The sequence below is a fragment of the Cricetulus griseus genome, chromosome 5, assembly GCF_003668045.3.
Source record: "Cricetulus griseus strain 17A/GY chromosome 5, alternate assembly CriGri-PICRH-1.0, whole genome shotgun sequence".
NCBI lineage: Eukaryota > Metazoa > Chordata > Mammalia > Rodentia > Cricetidae > Cricetulus > Cricetulus griseus.
In genome coordinates, this window is record NC_048598.1 from 127,635,771 (window position 1) to 127,662,258 (window position 26,488).

General features: G+C 44.6%; 1 protein-coding gene across 13 annotated transcripts in view; it reads right to left on the reverse strand.

The window, feature by feature from the left end:
- Syne2 (spectrin repeat containing nuclear envelope protein 2) overlaps window positions 1-26,488 on the reverse strand; it is a 289,785-nt gene that overhangs the window by 262,596 nt on the left and 701 nt on the right. The window contains exon 2 of one of the 13 annotated variants that reach the window (XM_027418266.2): window positions 25,975-26,171. The exons of 11 other annotated variants lie outside the window; for them this stretch is intronic. The gene's annotated coding sequence lies outside the window, so the exon portion shown is untranslated. Of the gene's footprint in view, window positions 1-5,304; window positions 5,510-25,974; window positions 26,172-26,488 lie in introns of those variants that run through there. One more of the 13 variants, XM_027418267.2, reaches the window with a different exon arrangement.

The following is a 26,488-nucleotide window of genomic DNA, read 5'->3' on the forward strand; positions in this document are numbered from 1 at the left end:
GTGTTCATGCATGCCCAGATAAATAAAGATTTTCATGTAAAATGGCTGCACATACAACTGGCATGATTCTAGAGAAATGACAGAGATACTTGGGAAGACAGAGCCTTTCACTGTGATGGAATTCACTGTGATGGAAACAGTATTTTCCCCAAATGTCCAGGTAATACAACTATGCCAGTATGAGGGGAGCACATAGCAGTGTGTGTGTGTGTGTGTGTGTGTGTGTAAGAGAGAGGGCTGAGAGAGCGAGTGCACTGATCTTGCAAGACTGGCTGGCTATCCAGCACACAGGACTATCCTATCTCTACCTCCCCAGCAGTGGAATTATAGGCATTTCGAGCTTTTCAGGTGGCTACCGGGGGGGTTGAACTCAGTTCCTCCTGCTTGCATAGCAAGCCTTCTACCAGCCCAGCCATCTCCCCGCTCCCCCTTACAAGTATTTACACACTTCTGTTGTATAGCCTTTCTCTGCTGGTGATAATAAATCTTAAAAATTCCAAACACTAGTCTCTCCAAGATATTTAAAAGAACTATTTCTAAAATTGAGATGTTTGACATCAAATAGCAGCCAAAAAATATGCTGGCTGTTAAAATGAGAAGCTGTTCATGAAATACACTATTTCTCTAGAAGAAAAAAAAAAAAATTTGCCCATTTTAACGACAGCTCCAAGCCTGCCCTCACAGTCAGAAACTATTCTATTATACACAGCAAAGGCAGGATGCCAAGTGACTTCCTTTTGGCCGGCACTGCTGGAAGGGTCCCGAAATCCACGTGTTTTCTTCCACATAGAACTGGCTCCTGCTGCACTGGGACCCATTCCTTCTGACACTGCATCACTTACGCAGAGGAAATTAGTAAAATCAACTTTTCAGAGCGACTTGTCCTATAATGACCACTGTGGCCTGACCTTATATGTACATGAGAGTAACAGGGACCAGAGTAGGGCACCCAAAAACTATTGAGAATGAAGTGAGCTGAAGGCAATAATCAATACTAGAAAAAACTCTAAAATCAGAACATGTTGCCCTTTTATAAAGGAAGCTTAGCTTACGAGGATACTCACAGGGACCAGAGAGATGGCTCAGTAGTTGAGAGCACTTGCTGTTCTCACAGAAGACCTGAGTTCAGTTCCCAGAACCCGCATACATGGTGGCTCACAACCATCTGTCACTCCAGTTCCAGGGATCCAACAGCCTCTTCTGACTTCTTCTGGCACCAGGGACACACGTGACACACACACATTCATTCAGGCAAAACACTCATACTTATAAAATATGATAAATACATCTTCTAAATTTTAAAATAGAAAAGGACACTTGTATGTACAAAGGGGACTCCCTTCCCTGTTCCAGAAAGAGGATTCTCATCGGCCCTTGACAATGGAGGCTTAGTCACCAAGTGTACAGAACATAAGCTGCCCTTTCTCCTTTGCCTAACCTCTTCCCACATTTTGTCAGGTGGATTTCTGAGTTCAGGCCAGCCTGGTCTACAGAGCAAGTTCTAGGACAGCCTGGGCTACCTCAAGACAAACCTCACACGTGTACTTACAGAATTATGAGATTTATGTGTGATTATATACATATCTCTGTTGAGTAGCTCTCGGAGCTTGCATTTTGCAGATGACAGTGTCACACTGCAATGACAAAGGGTGACATGCCTGCTACTGAACACCTTCTGTGGACTATGCTACTCTTCACCACTGCATATTTATTATTCTCATGAGCTAGGATCCACACGTCTTTGGGGATGTCGTCACTCCTCAGTATGAAGTCAGGACTTCCATTCCTCCTACATGGAAGAGATTCACTCATGTCCTGTGGTGCACAGTTGTACACAAGCATGTTTTTCCCTTAGTTCATTATCCTAAAACAATCTTATCTTCATACCCACTGCTGCCTCACAAGGGTTTTTGACAGCAGAAAGTGAAACCCAGAGAGTGAATCAGATCATTATTTTGATACAAACTCTATATAATTGGCCAACCACCCCTTCACCCACCCGGGTGAGCAGGCCAGTCAGAAGGCTGAAGGACCCTGGGGCTGTATGGGTGTATCAAGTACAGGCCGAGGAGACACAGACTCACCAGCCCTGCAGGGTGGAGTCACAGCCCTGTTTCCACCTGTGTCATCCTACCCACTCATTATTCAAAGAACACCACCTATGCTAATGGCCCAGGCTATAAATTACTGAAAGTCACACCTGAGATGGAGTCATGAAACGTTAGAAAAAAAGAGGTGGATGAGACACACAGGCAGTCACAGGCATGCCTTACAGAAGATTCCAGATGCCTGTCTCCCACCCTCTCAGCATCCCACCCTCCAAAGTTAAAGAAACTCCACACACTGACTTTTCAGAGCTCTTCATTGTTGCTGTTTTCCTTCTTAGATTTAATTTATGTATACTAGTGTTTTGCCTACATGTATTTATGGGTTCTAAATGCATGCCTGGTGCCCTTGGGGGTCAAAAGAGTGCATTAGGTTCCAGGAATTGGAGTTACAGCCAGCTGTGAGCCACCACGAATGCTTGGGACTCAACCTCTGCAAGAGCAACAAGTGTTCTAACCACTGAGACATCTATCCCTCCAGCCACCACACACTGACTTTGCTGTGCTTTATTTGGGTTTCTTGTTTTTTTGGATAGGGGGTTTGCATTGTTTTGTTTTATTTGTATTTGTTTATTTATTTGATAAGCTCTCACAATATAGCCCAGCCTAGCCTAGAACTTGTGGTCCCTGCCTCAGGCTGTAGATATATGCCACTACTTCCACCGTCCCATTTACAGAGACATTTTGTTGTTGTCCTGAGACTGGATCTCACATCTCCCAAGCTAGCCTGAGAACCTTCTAAACAGCATAGGGCAGCCATGAATAAACTCCAGAGCCTCCTCCTGACTCTGGGAATCACACAGGCACCGGCATAATGCTTGATCTCACTCAATAATAACTCTTCCCGTTTTATTTTATGAAACAGAGTCTCCAGCCTGGACTCCAGGCTGGTTTTGAACTTGCTGTGTACACCAGGCCAACTTCCAACTTAAGGGGCTCCTCCCAGGCCCCCTGTCTCCTTCCTAAGTGCTAGAATTGCACTACTGCACCACCACAGATGGCCTTTTTGACTTTGGTGGAGGGGGGATCGTGTTTTGGTTCAAAACAGGGCTGGCCTCGAACTCACAGATCTGCCTGCCTCTGCCTTCAGAGTGCTGGGATTAAAGGCGTGTGGCACCACCGCACATGACCTTTTTGACCTTTGATAACAGCATAAGCACAGAAATTCCGGCTAGGATACTTAACACGCACCTGGTGATTCTACCTCAACAGTAACCTTAGAGGTGGAGTTGCTCTCTTTTCCACTAATCACCACCAGGGAAGATAACCAGCCGGAGGAGGTAAACAAACTGCCTCTTTGCGGGAAAAACAGAAATGCTCAGAAACAGTATTTACTTAGGCAAATTATGCCCAAAACACCCTCTTGCCAAACTTTTGACCTAGTCTGGCATTGAGCAACCATAAACGCTAAAAGTGCAGTTTCAGATATGAATCACGGCTCTCTTTTGACTTAAGTCAGAAGGCTGCAGATTTCACTCTTCTCTCCAAGTTCTCCAGCCTGTTATTTTTCTGGGTAGAAACAATCATGTGTGCCCTTGTTCTCTCCCTGAAGACTTCCCCATAACCCATGAGTAGACCTGGAAGCTGTCCAAGTTGAAATAAAATTCATTAACAGAAGTGGCAGTTCAGTGACAACTTGGTTTTGTTTCTCATCCTCAGAGAAAATCAATTGCCCAGCAAATTAATGGTTCCCTCTTTCATCCCTAGAGACCAACAATTAAAACTGAGTTAGGTCTCAGTGTGTCTGCTTCTGGATGGGAGTGGACGTAAATCTTCAAATAGCAGGCCCACTGCACCCAGCGAAAGTGGCTTCTGATCCTCGTTATTGTGTCAACCATTCCCTGGAAAGTTCCAATCAAGTCAATGTATTGTCTTAGTTTTCCCTGACCAGAGACATTACTGCCAACACCAGCAAGAAGTATGTATCCTGTGAACCAGGATTGTAGCTCAGATGGTAGCATGTTTGCTTAGCATGTTTGAATCTACTTCATAAAACTACACACCTGTCATCTCAGCACTTGGGTGGTAAAGAAGGTCAGAGTTTCAAGGTTATCCTCAGCTATATGATAAGTTCCATGCCAGACTGGGCTACATGAAACCTCTGGGAGAAAAAAATCTTGGTTCAATGTTTTTTGTTTGGTTGGTTTTTAATTAGAAAAATACAATGATATCCATGATGACAATTAGATAAATTTTCAACAACCAACTCTATTTATAGCTACCAGATCCACACCTGTATCTGCACACAACACAGCCCTACCCTACATACATGCAAGTCCAGAACCAGAGAAAAAGCAGGCTGTAGAATAAGGAAATGTAAATCAATCTCTCTCTCTCTCTCTCTCTCTCTCTCTCTCTCTCTCTCTCTCTCTCTCTCTCTCTCTCTCTCTGTTAAACACAGCTAAAGCACAGATTCCTCACCAATCCCGTTGCATGATGTCTTTGATGTCTTTTACACAAACCCCTGATTCCACAGAAGCAATGGTGACCACTGTCCCAAGAAAGCCACTTTCCTTCCCACCCCAAACTCCATTTCCACTAGAAGGAAGTAACAGGGTAGGAGGAGGGACCCAAAAACACCATCACTGGCAGTGCAGTAAAGGGACTTCCTCAACCATCTCTGCTTTGCCACAGAGCCCCTGTGGGAAGTGGAGTTTATTACATTAACCCCGATCTTTGAGTCTGGGTGGTTTTGGTGGTTTGTGGGTTGGCTTGGGTTGGTAGCTTTGGTTCTGATCCCCCCAATGGGATCAGAGCTTTAAACATCCTAGGCAAAGCTCTTCCTGCTAGGGCTTTCTTTTCTTAATCTACATTGTATGGTAGATAGTTGGTAAAATTGGGAAGTCAGCAAGTGAATCCCACCCCAATTAAGTCAGGGCTCTTCAGGAATCAAAGACTTGAAGAGGTTGTTTATACATGAAGGAACAGCCTGTGAGAGACCCGATCGCCTGCTCCCTTCATGCCATTACCTCTGCACCAGCAAAACGTTTCTTCTCTCCTTCTTCAAAATTTTATTACTATACACATATGCATGTGCACTGGGGGAAAGAGCCACACATGAACCACAGTGCACACATGGAGGTCAGGGGACAACTCTGTGGCATCAGTTCTCTTTCCACCTTTACATGGATTCCAGGGACTGAACTCAGGTTGTCGGGGGGTTTCTAGCTGATTTTATCAGCTGAGCCATTTCACTGACCTTTCTTGTTTTCTTCTTTGAGACAAGGTCTCATGAATCCTGGCTGGTCTCTCGCATTCTATGTAGCCAAGGATGACCTGGAACTCCTGATCTTCCTGCCCCCACTTCCAGAATGCTGGAATTAAAGGTGTGCATCACCATGCCTAGTTAACAAAATTTCTTTAAATCCTTCAGTGTTGCAGATTCTTATATCACGAATCAAGTCAGATGGCAAAAAAATGTAAGGAAAGGAAATTCAGAACCACTAGGATGACACTGATTTTGATACACACACACACACACACACACACACACACACACACACACACACACACACACACAAAAAAAAAAAAAAAAAAAAAACAAAAAAAAACTAGAATACAAATGTAGCTTGTTTTCAAAATATTCTACCCTCCAGTCTTTTGGTAAGATGCTTGTTCCCCTCTGAGATCACCCAGTTACAAAGTCCACCAGCTTTCACTCCTTACAAGTAGCAGTTTCCGCCAGGCAGTGGTGGAGCAGGACTTTAATCCCAGCACTTGGGAAGCAGAGGCTGATAGGATCTGTGAATTTGAGGCCAATCTGGTTTACAGAGTAAGTTCCCGTTTCAGCAAATAGGTTCAAAATATTTTCTGCTTCCAAGATGCTTTTTGTTTTCTTTTTAAACAACATTCTCAACTCTACAATTCCTGCTAGGCCCAAGACAGAACAGACCAGTTTAGATGGCATTTCTTTTTTTTAAGAGCACTCAAGCAGGTGAAGGATGGCAGTATCCCCTCCCCCCCAGCCTGTCTTCTACCCACAGTATCCAGCAAATCACCACACTCCCCAGCTCCCAGCAGTAGGAGGGCAGTGCTCCATGAAATGCAACCTCACACGTGAAAAGCATGTGCAGTGTTTTTGTGTTCCTGTACAACCTCACACATGAAAAGCATTAGCATTTTTTGCTCCTGTACAACTCTGAAGAGGGTAAACAAAATTTGAATGAGCAAAGTGTTGGATGCTTTGAAGGATGGCTACCTCACAGAGAGCTAGTACAAGTGACTGGCAGAAGATACAGCAAAGGACAAGAGGGAGCTGGAAGGCCAGGACAGTGGAACAGGAAGATTACAGCTTCTAAGTTGACAGCAGATTTAACTGTCTTAATCTTGGTGCTTAAGATCCCGGAACACAATCTTCCAGCAAGCAGATGTGTGTAGCCAACAAGAAAGTGTCATCCACACCAGTTAAGTCAACAGTGAGAGCCACATATGACGTATGAATTTAAATAACGACAGTTTGGGGAAGGACTGAGCAATGGTCAGCTCACTATCTTCCTCCCTTTCTTTATGTTCTATGGCCCATCCGTGGGTTAATGAGATAACTCCTTAGCTTCCTACCTCCACCCACCTCCCAAGTACCAGGGTAGCAAGCATGTTCCATCTCACCTAGTTTATGCAATGCTGGGAATCCAACCCAAATCTTGGTGCACAGTAAGCAAACGCTCCTCCTTCCAGAGGCGTTACATCGCTTATATATAATGGTTTCCATATTAGGAGCTCTAAGAAAGACCTGTGGAGTATTTTTTAACTCATTTCGCCCTCAAATTAGCCCAGCGACCATTTCTTTGCAGCCACTCTGAGAACTGGGAGTTCTAACTAAACATTTGGCACTCAGCTTCATCTAACCACCCAACCACCATAATACCAACTGGTTATGAGAAAACAGATGGGAAAACAGATAGAAACTTGACTGTGATACGGATAAATCAGAAACTCTTTTGTGCTGGTCATGGTGGTGCATGCCCTTAATATCAATCAGTGCTTGGAAGGCCGAGGCAGGAGGGTGTCTGTGAGTTTGAAACCAGGCTGCCCTATAGAGGGTGTTCTAGGACAGCCAGGACTACGTGGAGAGACCCTGTCTCAGAAAAAAAAGAAAGAAAAAGAGACAGAGGAGAGGAAAGGAGAGAGAGAAGGAGGAAGGGAGGGAGGGAGGGAGGATAGAAGGAAGACAGTTTTTTTCTAGCATGTAGCCAGTAATGCATCACTTTAACTGTAACAGGTAGTCTTTTGTTATAAAGAAGTAGGGCTTGTCTTGGTGGCACGTGAAGGTAGGATTTGCCTAAGACAGGAGGATTATGCATTGAGGCCAACCTGGGATACAATGGTTAGGAATGTGTACCGGTCCTTTTCCATTTCAGAAAGCTCACAACTGCCTGTAACTCCAGCTCCAGAAAATCTGGGGCTGTCTTCTGGCCTCTGAAGGCACTGTACATACATGAACACATGCCACACAGATGGAACATATCCCGTGTTCAGATAAATAAAAGATTTTAAAAATGTTCTAAAGGAGTGGGGAATTGAATGTAGCAACTACAGAAACGGTGTTTTAAAAAACAAATTTGGAGCTGGGTGTGGTGGTGTAACAGGGCTCCAGACTTAGCAGGCCTGAGACCTTAGCACAACTGACTCCATCATGGAAGTACCATTCAAGCAGTAAAACTCAGCACGTAGATAGCACCACCTGTCAAAACTAAAACAAAAGCCTAATCCAAAGGCCAATGTTCAGGGAAGTCTCTAGTGTACTAACCTTGCTTTTTGGCTTCTGTAGTTCCACTTCTGGCTACCTGTTCTTGTTAACTGAAGTATGTCAACACAGAACATGTTTTTTGGGGTTTTTGTTTGTTTGGTTGTTTTTTGGGGTTTTTTTTTTGTTTTGGTTTGGTTTGGGTTTTTTTATTTTATTTTATTTTATTTTATTTTATTTTATTTGTGTGTGTGTGTGTGTGTGTGTGTGTGTGTGTGTGTGTGCGTGTGTGTGTGTGTGTGCGCGCGCGCGCGCGTGCGCGCGCGCGCGCGCGCACGTTTAGAAGCTCTCCCTAAGAAAGGTTCAGTGCTACACTGGGAATCTGAACACAGCCAACTAGCAAAGACTTTTTATTGGCTTAAACCCATGTCTGAGCACTCTTCTCTGGTGAATACCTCACCACAGTGGTACATGTTTTCAATCCCAGCATTCCAGAAGATAGAGGCAGGAGGATCTCTGTGAATTCAAGGCCAACCTGTTCTACATATAGAGTTCCAGGACAACCAGGGCTACATAATAAGACCCTGTGCTCCAACTGTGAACCCTGCAGTTAATGTCACTCCCCGGGGGGATTCTGGGACTCCAGAACACTTACAAATGTGTTTCCACTTCATTCTCCAACAAAGCAGACCTTTCTCACCTGAAGAGAAACAACCAGAGCTATTTGTTGCTGCGTCTCCCCCAAGGATTCAAATTTGCCAGCTCTTGGCCACATTTTAGGATCTGACACCCCCATTCCTATCTCCCAGAAAGAACAGAAGGTACTGTGAGCACAGAGTCATCTTTGTCATTTTCTTGGGATGGACACAGTGACTCCATCAGAAATTTATCTGGCCTGAATAAACAAGAAAAAAATTTGAAGCTGTTTCTATTTCTAATGCTACAATTCAGGAAGTCTTCTAATCTTTTAAAGTGTTTAGAATTCGTGTGCTTTCCTGTGAAGGTGACATTTCCTCTAGTGCATATATTCCTTCTGACTCCTCTTCAAGGGCACAGGGGTCCTCAGTTTCTTTCATGGAATTTCTAACTGAGTTTGGAGTTTCTGTGGAATATTTTTCCCCTTCTCAAAGCTCTCCTCATGAAATAAACCCTAGCTTCACCGCAGACTCACCTCAGCCCACCAACACACTGCATAGATATCCTTCAACAAGAAACACAGCCCAGGGTGGGGTGTGAATATAGTTCAACAGTAAAGTACATGCCTAGTACGTGTGAGGCCTTAGATTAACTCTCCAGCTCAGAAAAAGAAGGAAGGGGGAGGGGGAGCAGAAGAGAGATAAGGGGGGGAAAGTCTAGGTTGTTTTCTGGCTATTGCTGAACAATGCAATCAAACCTCAACAGACGTCTTACATAGGCTACAGTATTTTCCTCAGCCAACAAAAGACTAAACCCTGAGAGATATGGAGAAGGGTCAGGACCCCTAAGATGCAAGCAAATCTGCGTGATACTTAGAACAGAAGCTGACTACCAAGAGAGATCCTGAGATCTGCATCAGCTTTCCCAAGTTGCTCAGTGACTGGACATTCCTTCCGACAGCTAACGGTGCAAATAAGTGAGCCACTCTCCCGAGTAAGAACAAGGAGGCACTCTACTTGAAAATAATAAGGCAATAAAAGAAAAGCTAATATTTATTTAGTACTTAATTTGTGCCACACACTATACATGAACCGTGACTTTGGCAAGCCTATAAAATACATCCCATCTACCTGCTTTATGGAAACTGGGAGAGTAAGTAACCTATCCAAAACCACACAGCAAGCGATTAGCTGGACTAACTTGAATCCAAATACATTAGGCTTCAAAGGCCATGTCCTTAACCATTACAGCAAGAAACCTAATAGGCAACATATGTCCAATCCTCTCATTTACAGAATAATTCTGTAGACATTTAATACCACATGTCTTCATTCACACCGAATCTCACTCGACCTTGGAAGCTAAGCAAGGGTGGGCCTGGTTAGTGCTTGGATAAGAGCTATTTATTTATACATTATCTGAACTTGCAACACAGGAACTAACCAGATGAAGCCGGTCTCATGGCACAAGCCTGTAAATCCCAACACTGGAGGAGGTTGAGGGAGGAGGGCTTTAAAGCTGGAGGCCAGCCTGGGTCACAAAACAAAGGTGTTAAGAGGAGGAGGAGAAAGGAGGAGGAAGATAGAGATAGACACAAGAAAGTGAGAAAAATTAAGAGGTTAATACTAAAAACCAACGTAATTTAGGGCTATGTTCATTTATTTCTTGTTTTATGTTTTTAACATGTGGTTGTTTTCCATTGTTGTCATTTTGTTTTGTTTTTATTCTATAAGGGTTTTGTCTGCATGTCTGTCTGTCTTGTGTAATCTATCATTTGGTGCCCTGTAACGACCAAAGACGGTGTCAGATCCCCCTGGGACTGGATTTCAGATGACTGTGAGCCACCATGTAGGTGCTGAGAATTGAGCCTGGGTCCTCTGAAAGAACAGTCACTACTCTTAACCAATGAGTCATCTCTCTACCCTATTTTGTTTTATTTTTGAGGCAAGGATTATAGGGCAAGCTGGCCTATGGATCACTGTGTAACTGAGGATGGCCTGGGACTTCTAGCCCTCCTGTCTTTCCCTCTCTCCACTGCTGGGGGTACACACAACCAAGCTTGGTTTATGCAATATTGAGAATCAAACCCCGGGCCCTGTGCATACTAGACAAGCAAGCCACCAACGGAGCTAAATCCCCAGCCCAGGACTCCTGTAAATTACTATTGTCAGAAATTCTCTGCTCTTTTCAGAGAGAAAGAATAAGGAAAAAGAAACATACTTTGCCAGCTACTACATTCGGTTGTCAAACTAGTATGATAAATTAACTAACAAAACTGGTTATGCAGCAAATGAGACACAGTCTGGGAATTCTTACCCTGGTTACATCTAGGATCTACCACTAAGCCAAGACTAATGTGGAGTTAGATCTGCAGTGTTCTGGGCTTTCAGAAGGGAGGACTAAAATAAGAACCAGTGTTTTACAACACCTCAGGAACAAACCACAACACCAAATATCTAGGTGAAAAGGAGAGAGCACAAAGTCTAGAAACAGGGGTGAATTATTGCAAGGCTCCCAGGGTTTGGAAATATTCAAATGAGAGAAGCATAACAACTGTCCATAGTGATAATCTCTAGGGAAGGGCTGTACAAGCAGAAAGTGAAAATAAAACAAGGAAGCAATCTTGCTTGTGTGTGTGTTGGATTTGTGTAATGAAAATGAAATCTTTAAAGACATTTAAAGTTCCAGACTTGAATTTTTAAATGTACAATGGGTGTTTAAATGTTAATAGCTATTTTTTATTACTTTTTATGTATTGTGTTTGGGGTCACCTGGAAGTCAGAGGAAAGCTTTTAGGGGTCAGTTCTCTTCTACTATGTGGGTCCCCAAGGTCATAAACCGATTGTCAGGCCTGACCACAAATGCCTCTACCTTCTGAGCCATCTCACTGGCCCTGCAGTCATAATTTTGATCTCCAACCACAATGTAACCCCAGGATGACAAGTTCCTTCTTCTACTAAAGGAGGATCAAGCTGGATGTAATGACATATGCCTGTAAGCCAGCAGTAAGATGGCAAGGTCAAAGCCAGCCTGGGCAACTTAACAATGACCAATTTTATTTATTTTATTTTATTTTTTTGGTTTTTCGAGACAGGGTTTCTCGGCGTAGCTTTGGAGAAATCCTGGCAGTCACTCTGGAGACCAGGCTGGCCTCAAACTCACAGAGATCCGCCTGCCTCTGCCTCCCGAGTGCTGGGATTAAAGGCGTGCGCCACCAACGCCCAGCCAACAATGACCAATTTTAAAATGAAGATAATTTTAAAAAGAGCTAAGGTTGTAGCCTATAGGCAGAACACTTGCCTAGCATGCTTAAGGCCTGGGTTCAATCTCCAGCACTGCCGGAAACAATAACAAGCCAAATAAAGGAGAAACTGCTAAAGACAAAAAGCACCACACCCAGGTTAAAGATACAGGGGTCAGTGGCAGAATGCTCGCCTAGCGTGCTGGTAGCCCTGGGTCCTATCCCATAGGTCCCAGGATAGGATAGGGATACTCAGAGCTGAACTCAGAGCTGCTGAGCTCACCTGTAATCTCAACACTCTTCAGGTGAAGGCTGCAAGATAAGAAGTTCAAGGCCACCACAGCGAATTTGAGGTTAGCCCTGGGATAGATGAGACTGTGGCTTCCCCCCAAAAAATGAAATAAAACAACCAACAATAACAAACAAAGTGACATTGTCATCCTAACCCCAAATTCCTCTCCAATTTAACTAAAATGGGGTTCATCAAGTTACGCTTTTACCCACGTTTCACTTAACCAGAATTAGGAGAAAGGGAGCCTTAAAGCTGGGCGGTGGTGGTGCACACCTTTAATCCCAGCAGATCTCTGTGAGTTCGAAGCCAGCCTGGTCTACAAGATAGAGTTCCAGGGCAGCCTCCAAAGCCACAGAGAAACCCTGTCTCAAAAAAAAAAAAAAAAAAAAAAAAAAAAAAAAAAAAAAAGCACTGCAAACTCTAGATACTAAAGGGAAAGAAATATTGCAACATGAGACCCGACACCATTCAGCTGACAAAAGCAGCAGCCCAGGTGGAGGGAGGATGCTTGTCTCAAAACAGAGACTCTGCAGTGGGAACTGAATGTTCAGTCAGTGAAAAGGCCCAGGAGCAGTGGCCTTGGTGCCGCCCACTCACTCCTGCAGCTGGAAGACAAAGCCAAAAATGAGAAGGGTTTGAACTATCAAAGCTGGATTTTTGTTTGTTTTTATTTTGCCTGCATGGGTGTTTTGTCTGTGTGTACGTCTGTGCACCACGCCTGTGGAGTGCCTGCAGAGGCCAGAAGCAGCACGGGACCCCCGGGAATGGGTGTTACAAACAGTTGTGAGTCACGATGTGGTGTTGGGAATTGAACCCAGGTCTTCTGGAAGAGTAACCACCCACCAAGCCATCTCTCCATCGCCAAGGTCAATGTTTTATCCGGCCACGATGAGAAACATTTGGAGTCCCATTACTAGCAAGACTGCTTAGACCCAGTGAGATTTTGTCTCAAGAGTGAAAGGGGGCTGGAGAGATGACACAGCAGTAAGAGAGAGCATTTACTGATTCTTGCAGAGGATCGCCCACCTACGTCAGTAAATTCACAAACTTCTGAAACTGCAGCCCCGGAGAATCCTATGCCCTCTTCTGGCCTCTATAAACACCCCACTCATATGTACAAACCCACACATAGATGCATAATTTAAATATGCACATATAAATAAATAAGAGTGATAAAGGGGAGGAAGAAAAGAGGGAAGGAAGGAGGAAATTTTGCTTTCAATTAATAATTTGTGAAAAGCCAGGCAGTGGAGGCACAAGCCTTTTAATCCCAGCACTTGGGAGGCAGAGACAGGCGGAGTTCTGTGAATTCTAGGCCAGCCTGGTGTATAGAGTGAGTTCCAGGACAATCAGGACCACATAGAGAAACACAGTCTTGAAAAATGACACTAATAATAATATTAATAATGATAAATTTATCAAAGTGCTTAGCATGAAACTGAAACAGTGTGTGCTCGATAAGTACCATCTTCCTCCTTTCTGAACTGAATCTCCAATGGCCAGCTAGCTGTCTAGTTGATATTAAACACCTTACCCCCACACATACACATCTCTCTTCCCGTCTCCCTCTCCCTCTTTCCCTCTCTCCCTAACATTATCTGGCACATAGTTTGAAATCCTCCTTCCCCAGTTTCTTCTAATACTCTTTCACTCTGTTCTGCAACAGTGTTTCTCATTCACCTGACTCCTTGTATTTGGGCACCAGCCTGTAGTACAACCATGTATGTGCACATGTGTGTCATAGTCTCATGTGACCCAGTGTGTGTGTGTGTGAAAGAGAGACAGAGAAAGAGAGAGGGTCTCACGTAGCCCAAGCTAGCCTTCAAGTCTCCATGTAGCTGAGGATGAGCTTGGTCTTGGACTGCTTCAACACCACAGCCACTCTGTGTGGTGTGGGGCTTCGTGTGCATGCTGGGCAAATACTCTATCAATGGAGCTGTATCCAGCTTTCTTTGATACATCTTTCCAGAACATTTTCATGAAACCCCTCACACCAAGCAGTCACTTTGGTTCCCCACTGACTATGAGAACATATTCCAAATTTGCTCTTGCAAATCAAACCCACTCAAATTAACCAAAATAACCACTACCCACTTCTCCAGTGTTCTCCCTCACCACATTCTGCCTGAACCTGTGCTTTCCTTCAGCATGAAATTTACCCTCTTCCATTGCCGGTGCATAAACCCACGTGGGTCATTAAAAGCCAATTACATACACAGCTCAACCATGCTATTAAAATTAGCTCCAGAGTCCCCAAAGCTGGTATTAATTACCCATCCACTGCTTTTCTGCACTGGCACTTCCTCCATTCCAGAGACTGGAAACTTGCTCACTGGCCACCTTCCCCAGCAACTAAGCAGTCAGCGCCACGTCTGTTTTGATTCTGATTGTCCCTGAACAACTGTCACTTGTGCATGGTACCCTTGAACCAAACCCAATGCAGTGGTTATTGTTTTAAACTTGGTTGGCTTAAGAGCCCCTAGGGAATAAGTGGGGCACACCTTTCGAGTGTGGCCGTGAGGGCTTTTCCAGGAGGGTTAGCATGGGAAGAAAGATCTACCCCGAATGTGGTTGGTGCCAGCTCCTAGATGGAGTAGACTCTATAAAAGGGGAAAGGAGCTCCAGGTGTAGGCGGTGGCTGGGGAGAAGGAAGGAAAGAGAGAAAGGAGGGGGGAAGTACACGGAGGGGAGGGACAGAAGGAAGGAAAGGTAAAAAAGAGTTCACGGGAGAGTCAGGAGTTCAAAGTCATGCCCAGCTGCACGGGGCATTTGAAGTCTTGCCTGGACTACAGGAGATGCCGTATTGTCTTTCAAACAAAACAGGAGAAATACCGGGGAACTCTTGGTCCCTAGACTGATAGCTGGGATACCAGCATGGGACTGATCCAGACCCCACGAATGTGAGTTTCAGGGAAGAAACCTCAGAAATCTACGGGACTTCCTGTAGTAGTTCAGTACTTATCCCTAGCATAGGTGTGGACTTTGGGAGCCCATTCCACATAGAGGGATACTTCCTGAGCCAAGACACATGGGGGTGGGCCTATGCCCTATCCCAAAGGATATGATAGACTCTGATGACACCCTGTGGAAGGCCTCACCCTCCAGGGGGAGCAGAAAGGATATGTTATAGGTAGGGTTTTAGTGGGGCGGGTAGTAGAGGAGGATAGAAGGGAGAGGGAACTCGAATTGTCATGCAAAACAATCTTGTTTCTAATTCAAATTTTAAAAAATCTGCAAAAAAAAAAAAAAAAAAAAAAAAAAAAAAAAAAGAAAGAAAAAGAAAACAGGAGAAAGGCATCTGCCTTCATTACCAGGGTTCACCTCTACCTCTGACTGCATATTCAATAAGACCACTGCCATGCCCTCCCCACCAAGGCAGACTGTAACCTTCAAACCTTCCCTTCCTCAAGCTGCTGTTGGCTGTTATCGGGTATTTTGATTCTGTCACAGCAGTAATGCCCGTAGTAACTAGTGCTAACGACCACCTGTTCTGTGGGTAGTGCACTGTTTCCTGCATTACCCAGTAATACTCATAAACCCTATAAACAAGCCATTGTTTAACTTCAACTTTCCTAGGCTCACATAAGGTGCTCCAAGTAGTACAGCCATATGAGCCAGAGCCAGGACTTGAGCCAACCTCAGGCTAACTTCAGGGACCATGTTCTCAAGTCTACTGCACCAGAGTTCCTAAACTTTCACTCAACATGAAGACCCCAGTCAATCGTGTTTGACCCAGGTGTACCTGTAGCTAGACAGACAGTGTCCAGTATTCATTCATTTCTCTCCTTTTCTGACTCCCACCCAACCAGTTCCCCCCAAATACAATTCAGAACAAAAGTTATTTAAGAACTAGGGACAGGGAAGATGTTTATTCCCTCGTTCTTTGCAGGATACACAGCATAAGTTTACAAGGCTTCACAGGTCTGTACATAGATCCTGAGGGAATGTGCCAGGTCATTCCAAAAACGCGCTCTCCCTGCCCAGACCTGAAATCAGCAGCAGTTGCTAAGAAAACAGATAGCGAGCCGTGAGACAACAAGATGACTCACAGGCGGAGCTGGCTCCCAGGAAGAGCACCCACAAGAACCTTCAGGACTCCATCATTGCCAGGAGTGTCTTTACATGCAGGCCAAAAGGGAAGACACTCAGTTCTTGAGGGAACTTGGTTTTTATATCAGATTAATTATTACCCAACAGAGGTGAAGTTTCCCCGCAATGAGAAAACAATCGCAAAGACCTCAAAAGCAGCAACCTTGCTTTTGAAACCCTTGTTTATGCTCTTATATCTTAAGAGGGGAAACTTTTCCTAGGTATCACCAAATGGTGACTATGAAGAATGTTCTGACAAGAGCACACCAAGAACCCATTTTCATTGCCAACATGAACCTGAAAATAATGAACAGGCACTTCACTTTTAATGAACAGAATTTGTAGCCATGGCTCCTTTTCAGCTTTGCCATTCCTTTCCGAATCACCAACTCAACCCCACCCCCCACCCCCATCAGGTTTTTCAAAACAGGGTTTCCCTGTGTAGCTCTGGCTGTCCTGGAACTCACTCTCTAGACCAGGCTGACCTTGAACTCACAGAGATCCGCCTGCCTCTGCTGGGACTAAAGGTGCGTGCGCCACCAAAGTCCGGCCAACCTTCTTTTTTTTTTTTATTTGAATTACAAACAAGATTGAATTACATGACAATCTCAGTTCCCTTCTCCCTCCCTTCCTCCCCTACCACCACCCCCCCAACTAAAACCCTACCTATCACATATCCTTTCTTCTAATCTATACCTGACTCGACCTTTCTGCTCCCTCATGACCTCTGCACCCTTCTGGCCAAACTTTTGTTTTGTTTTGTTTTGTTTTGTTTTTCGAGACAGGGTTTCTCTCTGTGTAGCTTTGGAGCCTATCCTGGCACTCGCTCTGGAGACCAGGCTGGCCTCAAACTCACAGAGATCCACCTGCCTCTGCCTCCCAAGAGCTGGTCGGCCAACTTCTTAACAGTTTTTCCACGCATTAGTGTGCCCAACAATCCCTTCTGTGTTGCCTACAACAGAGTTGTCACAGCTTATAGACCTTTGGGTTGTGGGTTTCTGGATCCATTTGTTTGGCCCAGGGAATGCTCATGAACTGCCTTTCATGTAAATCCCACACACTACATCATTTAATTCACAGATAACTAGACTGGACATTGAGGTTCCTGGAGCTTCAAAGACAAACCTGAAACTGATCATATGATCTGTAGCTGGCACCGGTCTCCAACAAGCAGCATTTTTAAGTGAAAATTAGCTAACTCCTATGGTATGAGCTCTTAATTAATGGCTTATGACAAAGCAGCTAAGCATGAAGATCTCAGTCATAGGTGATAAAATCAGCCTTCCCTCCCGATAGCACTTGACTCCTGAGCCTGAGAAAAACAGGCAGTGTCTGTGTAAGTCAGTTCTGCCCTCTCTCCCCAAAACTAAACAAATTCAGAGGCTGATCTTTGACAAACCCTGTTATTCTAACCTTGAAGGAAAGACTGCACAGAGCACACTAAGATCAGTGTGGTTTTTCTGTTGTTTTGTTTTTCCTATGTGCATGTGTGGGCATGTTCATGCCATGGTGCACATGTGGAATTCAGAGGACAGCTTTCAGGGCTCAAGTCCGTGTGAGCTCCAGCACTCCAACCCAGCTCTTCAGGCTTGGTGCCAAGTGCCCCTGGCCTTTAATTATTTACTATTTATTTATTTATTATTGAGATGGTGTCTCCTCTGGCCCAGGTTGACCTCGAACTCAGTTTGTGACAGAGATACTTATAACTTGTCATCCTCCTGCCTCCACCCTCCAAATGCTAATATTGCAGGTATAGGCACACATTTGATTTATACAGTGATAAGGATAGAACCAAAGGTTTGGGGCACTGCAATGTTAGACAAGAATGCCACCAACCAAGTCATATCCCTAACCCCTAGTCTTCCCAAATTCTGGGAATACAGGCACAAGTCACCATGCCCAGACTAAAATTAGACTTTTCTATATGACACTTCCTCAGTTCCACTAATGTTTCCACGTATCCTGGGCACAAATGCCACATTTCTAAACCAAAACTCACAGCTTTTAAGAGCTGGGAAAATTCGCCGATGTCCTCTTCTCCTCCACCCCAATGGCTCAGTCTGGAGCATGCAACAGAATCCTTTTCCAGGCTTGTTTAAAGACCGACTGCTGCCCCACCGTCCAGTGTTTGGTTATATCTATAGACTGACAACTGGTCTACCAAACCATACTTTTGTTTTCTGTTGTTTTGTTTGGGAGAAATCTGAGATGGGGTCTTATATTGAAGCCCTGATAGGCATGGAATACACTATACAGAACAAGTTGGCCTTGAACTCTTGGCAATCTTTCTTCCTCTGCTTTCTGAGTGCTGGGGTAGGTGTGATCCACCATGACCAATTCCCAGGCAGCACTTTGAGAAGTGGTTGCTCTACTAACTCTAGTTGGCCATGCAGTAGTCTTCACTCCAGTGATCAACAACCACTGACCTGATTTACAGTGTTGTACAGGCACTTCTACTTGACAGCTCACTAAAAGCAATAGGACATGGATTTTCATCTCAGTACCAGAACTGGGATCCAACAGATAACTGAAAAATGACTCATTGCTCAATTTGAACACATACTCGGCAGAGGAGCTACTCACCCACTGATACAAACCACAAACGCTGGTGGTACCCAAAAGAAGGAGGAAGGTCAGCTAGAGACAGACAAGTGCACGGCGTAATCCAAAGGGACTGAAGAACTGCATCTTGCCTTGCAGTTCCATCAAATACAGATTCAAAGCCAAGAGCTTGAGGCTGACTTTTGTGAAATGTGTTTCTCTGGCCTGGGGACCAGAAGAAGCAGGTGCTTTTCAACTCACTCATCAACAGGGAGAAATGCTTTCAAATTCAGCATTCAGGGCTTCCCAGGGCCTGTTACATGTCAGCAGGGATAGATTCCTTCTCCCCACTCACCTCCCTCCCCCTGATGCTGTCAGGAGAAAGAAGAATGAGTGTGCCAGGCAGACCTGACTATGTGAAGCCCAAGTCCAGTGGTTGTGCTTGCCTGATGCTCTGGACTTCCCTAATGCTCTACTGCTACAACTGTCCATGATACATCAGTCATCTCAGCTTAAGACTGATTCACAGTGCTGGGTAGGATAGTACACACTTGGAAATCTGGCACTTGGGAGGTCTAGGTAGGAGAATGGCAATTTCAAGGCCAGCCTAGTTTACACAGTAAGTTCCATGCCAGTCAGGACTTCAAAAAGGCCCTCCAGTCCCCAAAAGGGGGGAAGGTGAGACAGTTGTTTGTTTTGCTGGATATGCTGGCACAGGACTTTAATCCCAGTACTCAGGAGGTAGAGGAAAAGCAATCGGGGTTCAGGGTCATCCTGGGCTACAAAGCTAGTTGGGAGCTAGCTGAGCTACATGTAACCCTATCTCTGATTTCTGAGCTTCATTTCTTTCTAACTTTATCAAGTAGACTATATTTGAGAACCCAATCACCCAAATACAAATTTTCATTTTTTTCACTTGCTAATGAAGTAGTAAGATAAAGACCATAACCACCCAGTATACTACTGTGTGAGTGGATACATGGTTTTCTTTCATTCACATCTCTCCAAAGGGCAATTACCCACTCAAGAAACAGAAGCATGGAGTATGGACTTTAGAACAGTCGAGAAGTAAGGGCAGAAGGGAGGTGCCAGGGTCAAAAGGCAGAAGATACTGGGGTGGTGATTCAAGCCCATATGCAGGCACTCAAGAGGCAGAAGCAGGAGCCCTGCCTAGTCGAAGCATCAAGACACTGTGGGGAGGGGCTGGTGAGGGGAGAGGAGGGCGGGAGGGAGAGAAGAGGAGGAGGAAGAAGGGGAGTACAGCACTCTGTGGCTTTCACAAACCACAGGAAGTGGTGTAAGGCCACTTTCAGAGAAACTGTGATATGCTGCAATCATTACTCAAAGCATAAAGAATGACAGCCAACAACCAGAAATGGAGGGAAAATAGAATTTTTTAAATTCTTGGGCCAGTGCAAGGGTTCAGCAGGCAAAGGCACTTGCCACCAAATCTGGCCACATAAGTTAAGTGCCTGGGATCCTCATGGTGGAGGAGAGAACCAGTTCCCACAACCTGTCTTCTAGCCTCCACATGTATGCCATGGCACACGTGTGTGTACATGTAGAAATACATTAGTAATTTTCTAATGGAAGAAATATAAAAGGAAGGAAGAGGGAATCAATTAAAGAGAAAAGGAAAACATTGGAGAGCTGCTTCCCTGAGCTCCAGCACCCCCACATCCTGCTAAATGAAGCTCTGTGAGGGAATCTCTCCCACTGCTGGACAGTTCAAGGTTCTCTTCACCTCCAGGTCCTAGATGCTGGTAACAAACACCTCTGACTCCTAAACACTGTCTCCAGATACTGCTTCCAACAGTCAACAAGTGCTGGCAGGGATAAAGTGGACTTCCCTTCACACTTGATGCTAGAAGCAAAAAGAAAGTTCATGGACCTAAATGTATGGCCACAGATGTAAAATTCTTTTAGGACAAGAAAAAAGAAAAAGAAAACCTCTGTGAGCAGATTTCTCTAAAGATAATACCAGAAGTACAGTCTATGAAGAATACCAATAAATCAGAACTGAAACCCAGAAAAGTAACGGTAGGACAATGCGAGACACAATTATGGTTTGAATGCCACCTCCTACAAACTGATGAAACTTAACATCATACCAACAGTATTGACAGGTGGGACCTTGAAGAGGCAACAAAAGTCAGGATAATTCACCCTGCAAGAGTGGATTACTGCCCTTACTGCCTTGCTCTTCCTTTACAGGACAATGCACCAAGAAGGTCCTCTAAGGTACTGGCCTTCTAGTAAAGTTATTTTGTACTATAAATTTTCCAGTATGGCGTGTTCTGTTATAGCAGCACAAAATTGGGTAGTTAATAAAGGACTTGTAGCAAGAATACACAAAGACTCTTGAAAACAGCACAAGAAAAATACAGTCATGTCTAATAAAAAATAATAATAAACTTTTTAATTATAAAGGGAGGGCCAGAGGGATGGTAAAGGCACTTGCCACCAAGCCTGACAACCTGAGCTGGATCCCTGAACCGGTGAAAAGGTAAAAGACTACAACCAATTATATGAAGTTATCCTCTGGCCCCCACACACAAGCCATAGCACTAACACACACACACACACACACACACACACACACACACACACACACACACAAATAATAAATATAAAAATAAAAGCTTTTAAAAATGTTAAACATCAAATTTTAAAACTTTAATTATAAAGGCTGAGAGGTGGCTCATCACAAGCAAGTGATGACCTGAGTTTGAGTCCCACAGCCCCCAACATGGGACTGTGTTCTGCATCTGTAATCCCAGCACTTCTTCAGCAAGATGAGAGGTAGAGCCAGGAGAATTTCCCAGAAGGCTTCCAGCCAGATAGGTTGGACTATTCAACACAACAGAAACAAGACAACCCCTGTTGTAGGTTATGGATCATATTCTTTCTTGATTCTCGACTTAAATTGCCTTTGCTTTCCTAAGTTTATATTGAGAAAAGAGAGAAAAGTGGCTTCTGAAAGCTATCCTGTGAGTGACACACATGGCACATGTGTGCCTGCCCTCTCACACTTAACACATATATGCACATGCACCCTCTAATAAATAAAATCTTAGTAAATACTAAAAAGAAATGATCTACTGACATAACCACATGAGTCTCTAGATAATTATGTTAACTAAAAGAAGTCAAGGCAAAGAAAAAAAGAGATAACATGTAACCCCATTCTAAACTTCAGATCCATTGAGTCCAAGTTTTCAGCAATTGTGTGGAAATGGGGCATGATGAGCAAGGAGAAGCCAGAAGAGAGAGGGCTTCACACATCCATATTTGAGTCAAAACCTTATAAAGCCAACCATGGTGGCCCAGGGCTGTACATAGGTAGTCCTAGCTACTCAGGAAACTGAGGCAGCAGGGTCACTTAAGCCCAGGACTTTGAGACCAACCGAGCAACAGAGTGAGACCTCTATCTCAGCCTCTCCAAAATGATTAAAATTTAAATAGTGGAGGGCTAGAGAGATGGCTCAACAGTTTAGAGCACTCGCTATTCTTCCCTAGGTTTCAAGTTGAGTTCCCAGCACAACCACCTGTAACCCTGATTCTAGGAATCCAATGCCCTCTTCTGGCACCAGAATTCCTAATTCATGTGCATGAGTACACACACACACACACACACACACACACACACACACACACACACACACTTAAAAATAAAATCTTTTAAAACATAAAAAGAAAACTTAAATATTGGTATTACAGGGCTGAAGAGATGGCTCATTGGATAAGAGCACTGGCTGTTCTTGCAAGGGACCCAAATTCAATTCCCAGCACCCATATGGCAGCACACCATGGTCTGTAACTCCAGTTCCAGGTGATCTGACACCCTCAAATAGACATGTAGACAAAACCACAAAAGGACATTAAATAAATATTTTTTAAAAATTGGTATTCCAGAAAAGCAAAGGCAATTTAAGATAGAGTCAAGAAAGAATATAACCTATAATTTACAAGTTCATGAGACTTACTGAGGCATTAAACAATTGTGACTTTACCTCAGATACAACCTTTTACTTTGTGAAAGGAAAAAAGGGGACATTTGACACAGATAGTTATAGTAAAAGCAAGTGCCCCTGTCTCCCCTCTTCCAGCCCCCATCCTGTCTCTGTGTGTGTGTGTGTGTGTGTGTGTGTGTGTGTGTGTGTGTGTACAGTTTGTGTGTTGCTGGGGAGCTCACATACATTAGACATGTCTTTAACATTGAGCCACACTCCCAAGACTGGCAGAAATTTTGGTTTAGGGACCTGGCAGGATAAGCATTTGCTTTGTCGTGGATTTGATTTTCTGAGACAAAGTCTCATGTGCTTTTGGGTTTTTTGCAACCATGTATCATATAGGCTATGTAGCCTTGAACAGATATCCTCTGGTCTCCACCTCAAGTGCTAGGATTACAGATGTGCATGACCACACGTGTCTCTTGGTTTGCTTTTTACCTGACCACAGTGAAGCCTTGAAGAGTAAGCTCTTTTATTTCATATCAACACTGCTTCTTAACTAATAGTCACCATACTGATTCTGCTCATAACAGTATTGGGGGGTAGGAATGATTCTGTTGTTTTCCCTGTTGGCCTGTCCTACTCCTGGGCAGAATCAGGTGCCTCCCTCTTCCCACAACCCCGGGAAGCTCATGACTTCCAGCAGGGCCATGTGAGCGCTCCATGGGTCCTCTTCCTACTGTACCAGCTGTTCCATCAGCACAGAGATGGATCTTTCTTTTGACATTTGTACAGTAGTGAAACACAGAAGCTTCAGGTCAGTGGTTTCTGACCCCAGGCTCTACCATCCACAATCTCCCCCAATTCCTAGGTTTTTGAACCATAAATATGACTAATAAGACTACCGACCGGGAGTCATGTGACCTCTAAGAAATCTCAGAATGATCTGTAGGTATTCCATTTGCATACCTCTCCTTTTTTTTTTTTTTTTTTTTTTTTTCTTTTCAGTTGTTGAGGCAGCTTTAGAGTTTTATGCTTGCTCGGACAAGCCTCCTACCTCTACCTGGAAAGTGCTGGTTTTATAGGTGTTTGTTCACACCACACAGCCTCCATCATTTCTTTCTATGTTCCCTTAGCAGTAGAGTGAGTGCCTAACCACAGTGACCAATAAATCCACAGCATCCAGGTTCTTTGCTGCCCCAAGGCCTCTATACAAAACCACCTCTGTAGGATTCCCTTCCTGTCTCCTCTTCCCAGCCTCCCATCCCACCCACAGTGCAGCTGCTTCCTTCCCCTTTCAAGTCTCAGTACCACTGTCTCCTTCCAGGAGTCCCTGGTTCCTGGGCCTCAGCTCTTCATCATTCCCGTCCTCCTTCTGCTCAAACAGCTAAGGAGGACCTACTCTACACCAGGCACTCTTCTGGATTCTAAACACACAGCAAGGAAGCAAGGTTCCATGGCTCATACCTGCAGTCCTAGCATTCAGAAGGTAAAAGCCGGAGGACCATTCTAGATCGTCACAACATGACAAATGCACTACCTGAGGCTCTGTTTCAAAGAGAGGATACAGCTGTGGGTGGGATGTCTTACAGAGACCTTGGGGCAGGATGAGTTAGTATGGGAAGGCAAATTATAAACGAGGGAGTGATACAATTTACATTAGGCAGCCATAGGTGTTATGGAGACAAAAGTTATGAAGAAGAATGGGAGTTGCTAGGGCAACTGTGATTTTAAATCTGGGAGTTACCCAGACAATAGCATGGAGCAAAGGGTCAGAGGCTACAGGAAGGAAAGCAGGGGAGGGACCACATCTCAGGCAGAGCATAGTAAATCCAAAGACCCTTAGCAGCCAGAGAGCTGGTGTGACTAAGACACCGGGCAAGGCAAGGAGACAGTGGGAGGTGAGATCAGGTGAGTAACAAGATGAAGAAGCCAGAAACCAAGAGGTGACTCTGGCAGCCCCTGGTAGGTCTGTGCCTATCACGGGGAGCTGGCAGGGCATCTAGATGGTTCTGATCTAGAGTATGAGGTGATCTAAGTTACACTTCAAAACCTGTGATTAAACTGTACATGGTGCAGCACCCATTATCCCAGCTACTATTTCGAAGATCAAGGTAGGAGGATCCCAATCAAGTTCAAGGCCAGCCTGGACTACTTAGCACATCCTGGTCTCAAAATAAAATAGAAAAGGGCTAGGGTACAACTCGATGATAGAACATAAAGTCCTGTGTGTAATCTCTAGTAAATAAGCAAGTGAACACAAAGTATGTTGCTAGCTTAGTAATATACTTCATTTCCACCACCTGTTTTGCCCACTAGAAGGAAATAACTACAGCTGCCTTATCCACACCATATTTCCAACACCTAGCACAATGAATCCTACATACTGAAGAAACACTTTCAGATGAGCAAGACAATCACAAAGCATATCTGTGGGTTCAAAAACAAGCACCTGACAAATGAACAGGTATTACTTAAATCTCCCAGAGTCCAGCACAGTGACTGGCACATTTCCAAGAGATTATTTGTATAGTGAATGTTTGTGAAATTACTGAAAATCTCTACTTCAAAACATGACAGAGTCACAAATGCGTGACCAATGGGTAAAGGGCTTTTCGTCCCTGGCATAGTTAACTTAAATGGGACTGATTCCGTTTTGAATCTCCCATTAAACGAGCACCTGGTGCTGCTAAGGGCACAACCCAAGCTCAACCCACTGTGACTCAGTCCTTCAAACACTGCAGTATCCCTCAGTACCATTAGCCCAAGCCCTCTGAAACGCTAATAAAATTTCTTAAGTGGGCAAACTTGCACTTTTTTTTTTAAAGAGACTCTTAGTATATCTTGAGCTGATCCAAACTGTTTAATTTTGAATTTCTAAAAATTCAAATAGAAGCTCATTAAACCAGGTGGGGTAGCTCACACTTGTAATTCCAGAACCTGGGAAGTGAAGGGCTGGGGGTGAATAAGTTCAAAGCCAGCCTCAATTGCATAGCAAATTCAAGGCCATCCTTAACTACCAGAGATCCTATATCCAAACAAAACAAAAAGAAGCTTTTAAATTCAAATAGGTAAACAAAGACCAAAACCCTTCACATTTTACTCATTACACCTGTTCCCACCTCCCCGGGTGGGTGGGGAGCTGCGAGGGAGGAGACCGCTCAAGGGCAGGACAGGACAGGACAGAGGCTTCACAGTAGTCACCACAGGAAAAGCCTTTGGAAGTCTTGCGAATTTTCCAGAAAGAAAACCGGGGGCGCAGTCATGCATTGAGGCGTGCAAACACATCAAAAATCCCAGGCTATAAAAACCGAATGCTTCCTCTCCCGTGGTGGCGTTTACTGGTACCGAAGCTGCCAGGAGGTCAGGTATGTTTAACTGTGTCCCCACCCAAACAAGCGATGGAACTATTCGTGCATAGCCATAGAGTTTACCTGCGGCAAGAACTCTGGAGCGATGGGAACTTTTAGAGAAGCAGGTGAAGTTGCTTCAAATCCAACTTTCAAGCATTTTTTTTTTCAGCCGGGCAAAGCGCTAAGCGGCCACAAAGACCCTCGCGGGTTTGCCTCGGGCTGGCCGGTGCTTGCGCACAACCGCGTCTGCTGCCTCTCGGCTCCGACGCTCCCTTCCACTAGGGGAGGAGAAAACAACTTTCGGAAATAAGGCGCGTCCACAAAGGCAAGTGTTACAACTGGACTTCTCCACCTCCATCTAAAGAAGCGGCTCCTGTGGCTAGCAGCAGTCTTTAACAGATCCACGCCCACCCACCCCCACCCGGGGCGCCTTTCCAGACCTCAAGGGAGAGACCCAAAGGAGGACCAGGTGCTACGGTCGGACCCTAAAGGCAATAGCAGAGACAACAAAGACCTCAAGCGATCAAAATGGAATTATAATCCCCGCGGTCCCAGCGCCTCCTCTCCGCTCTAAGGAGGCTCTTAGCCGCCATGC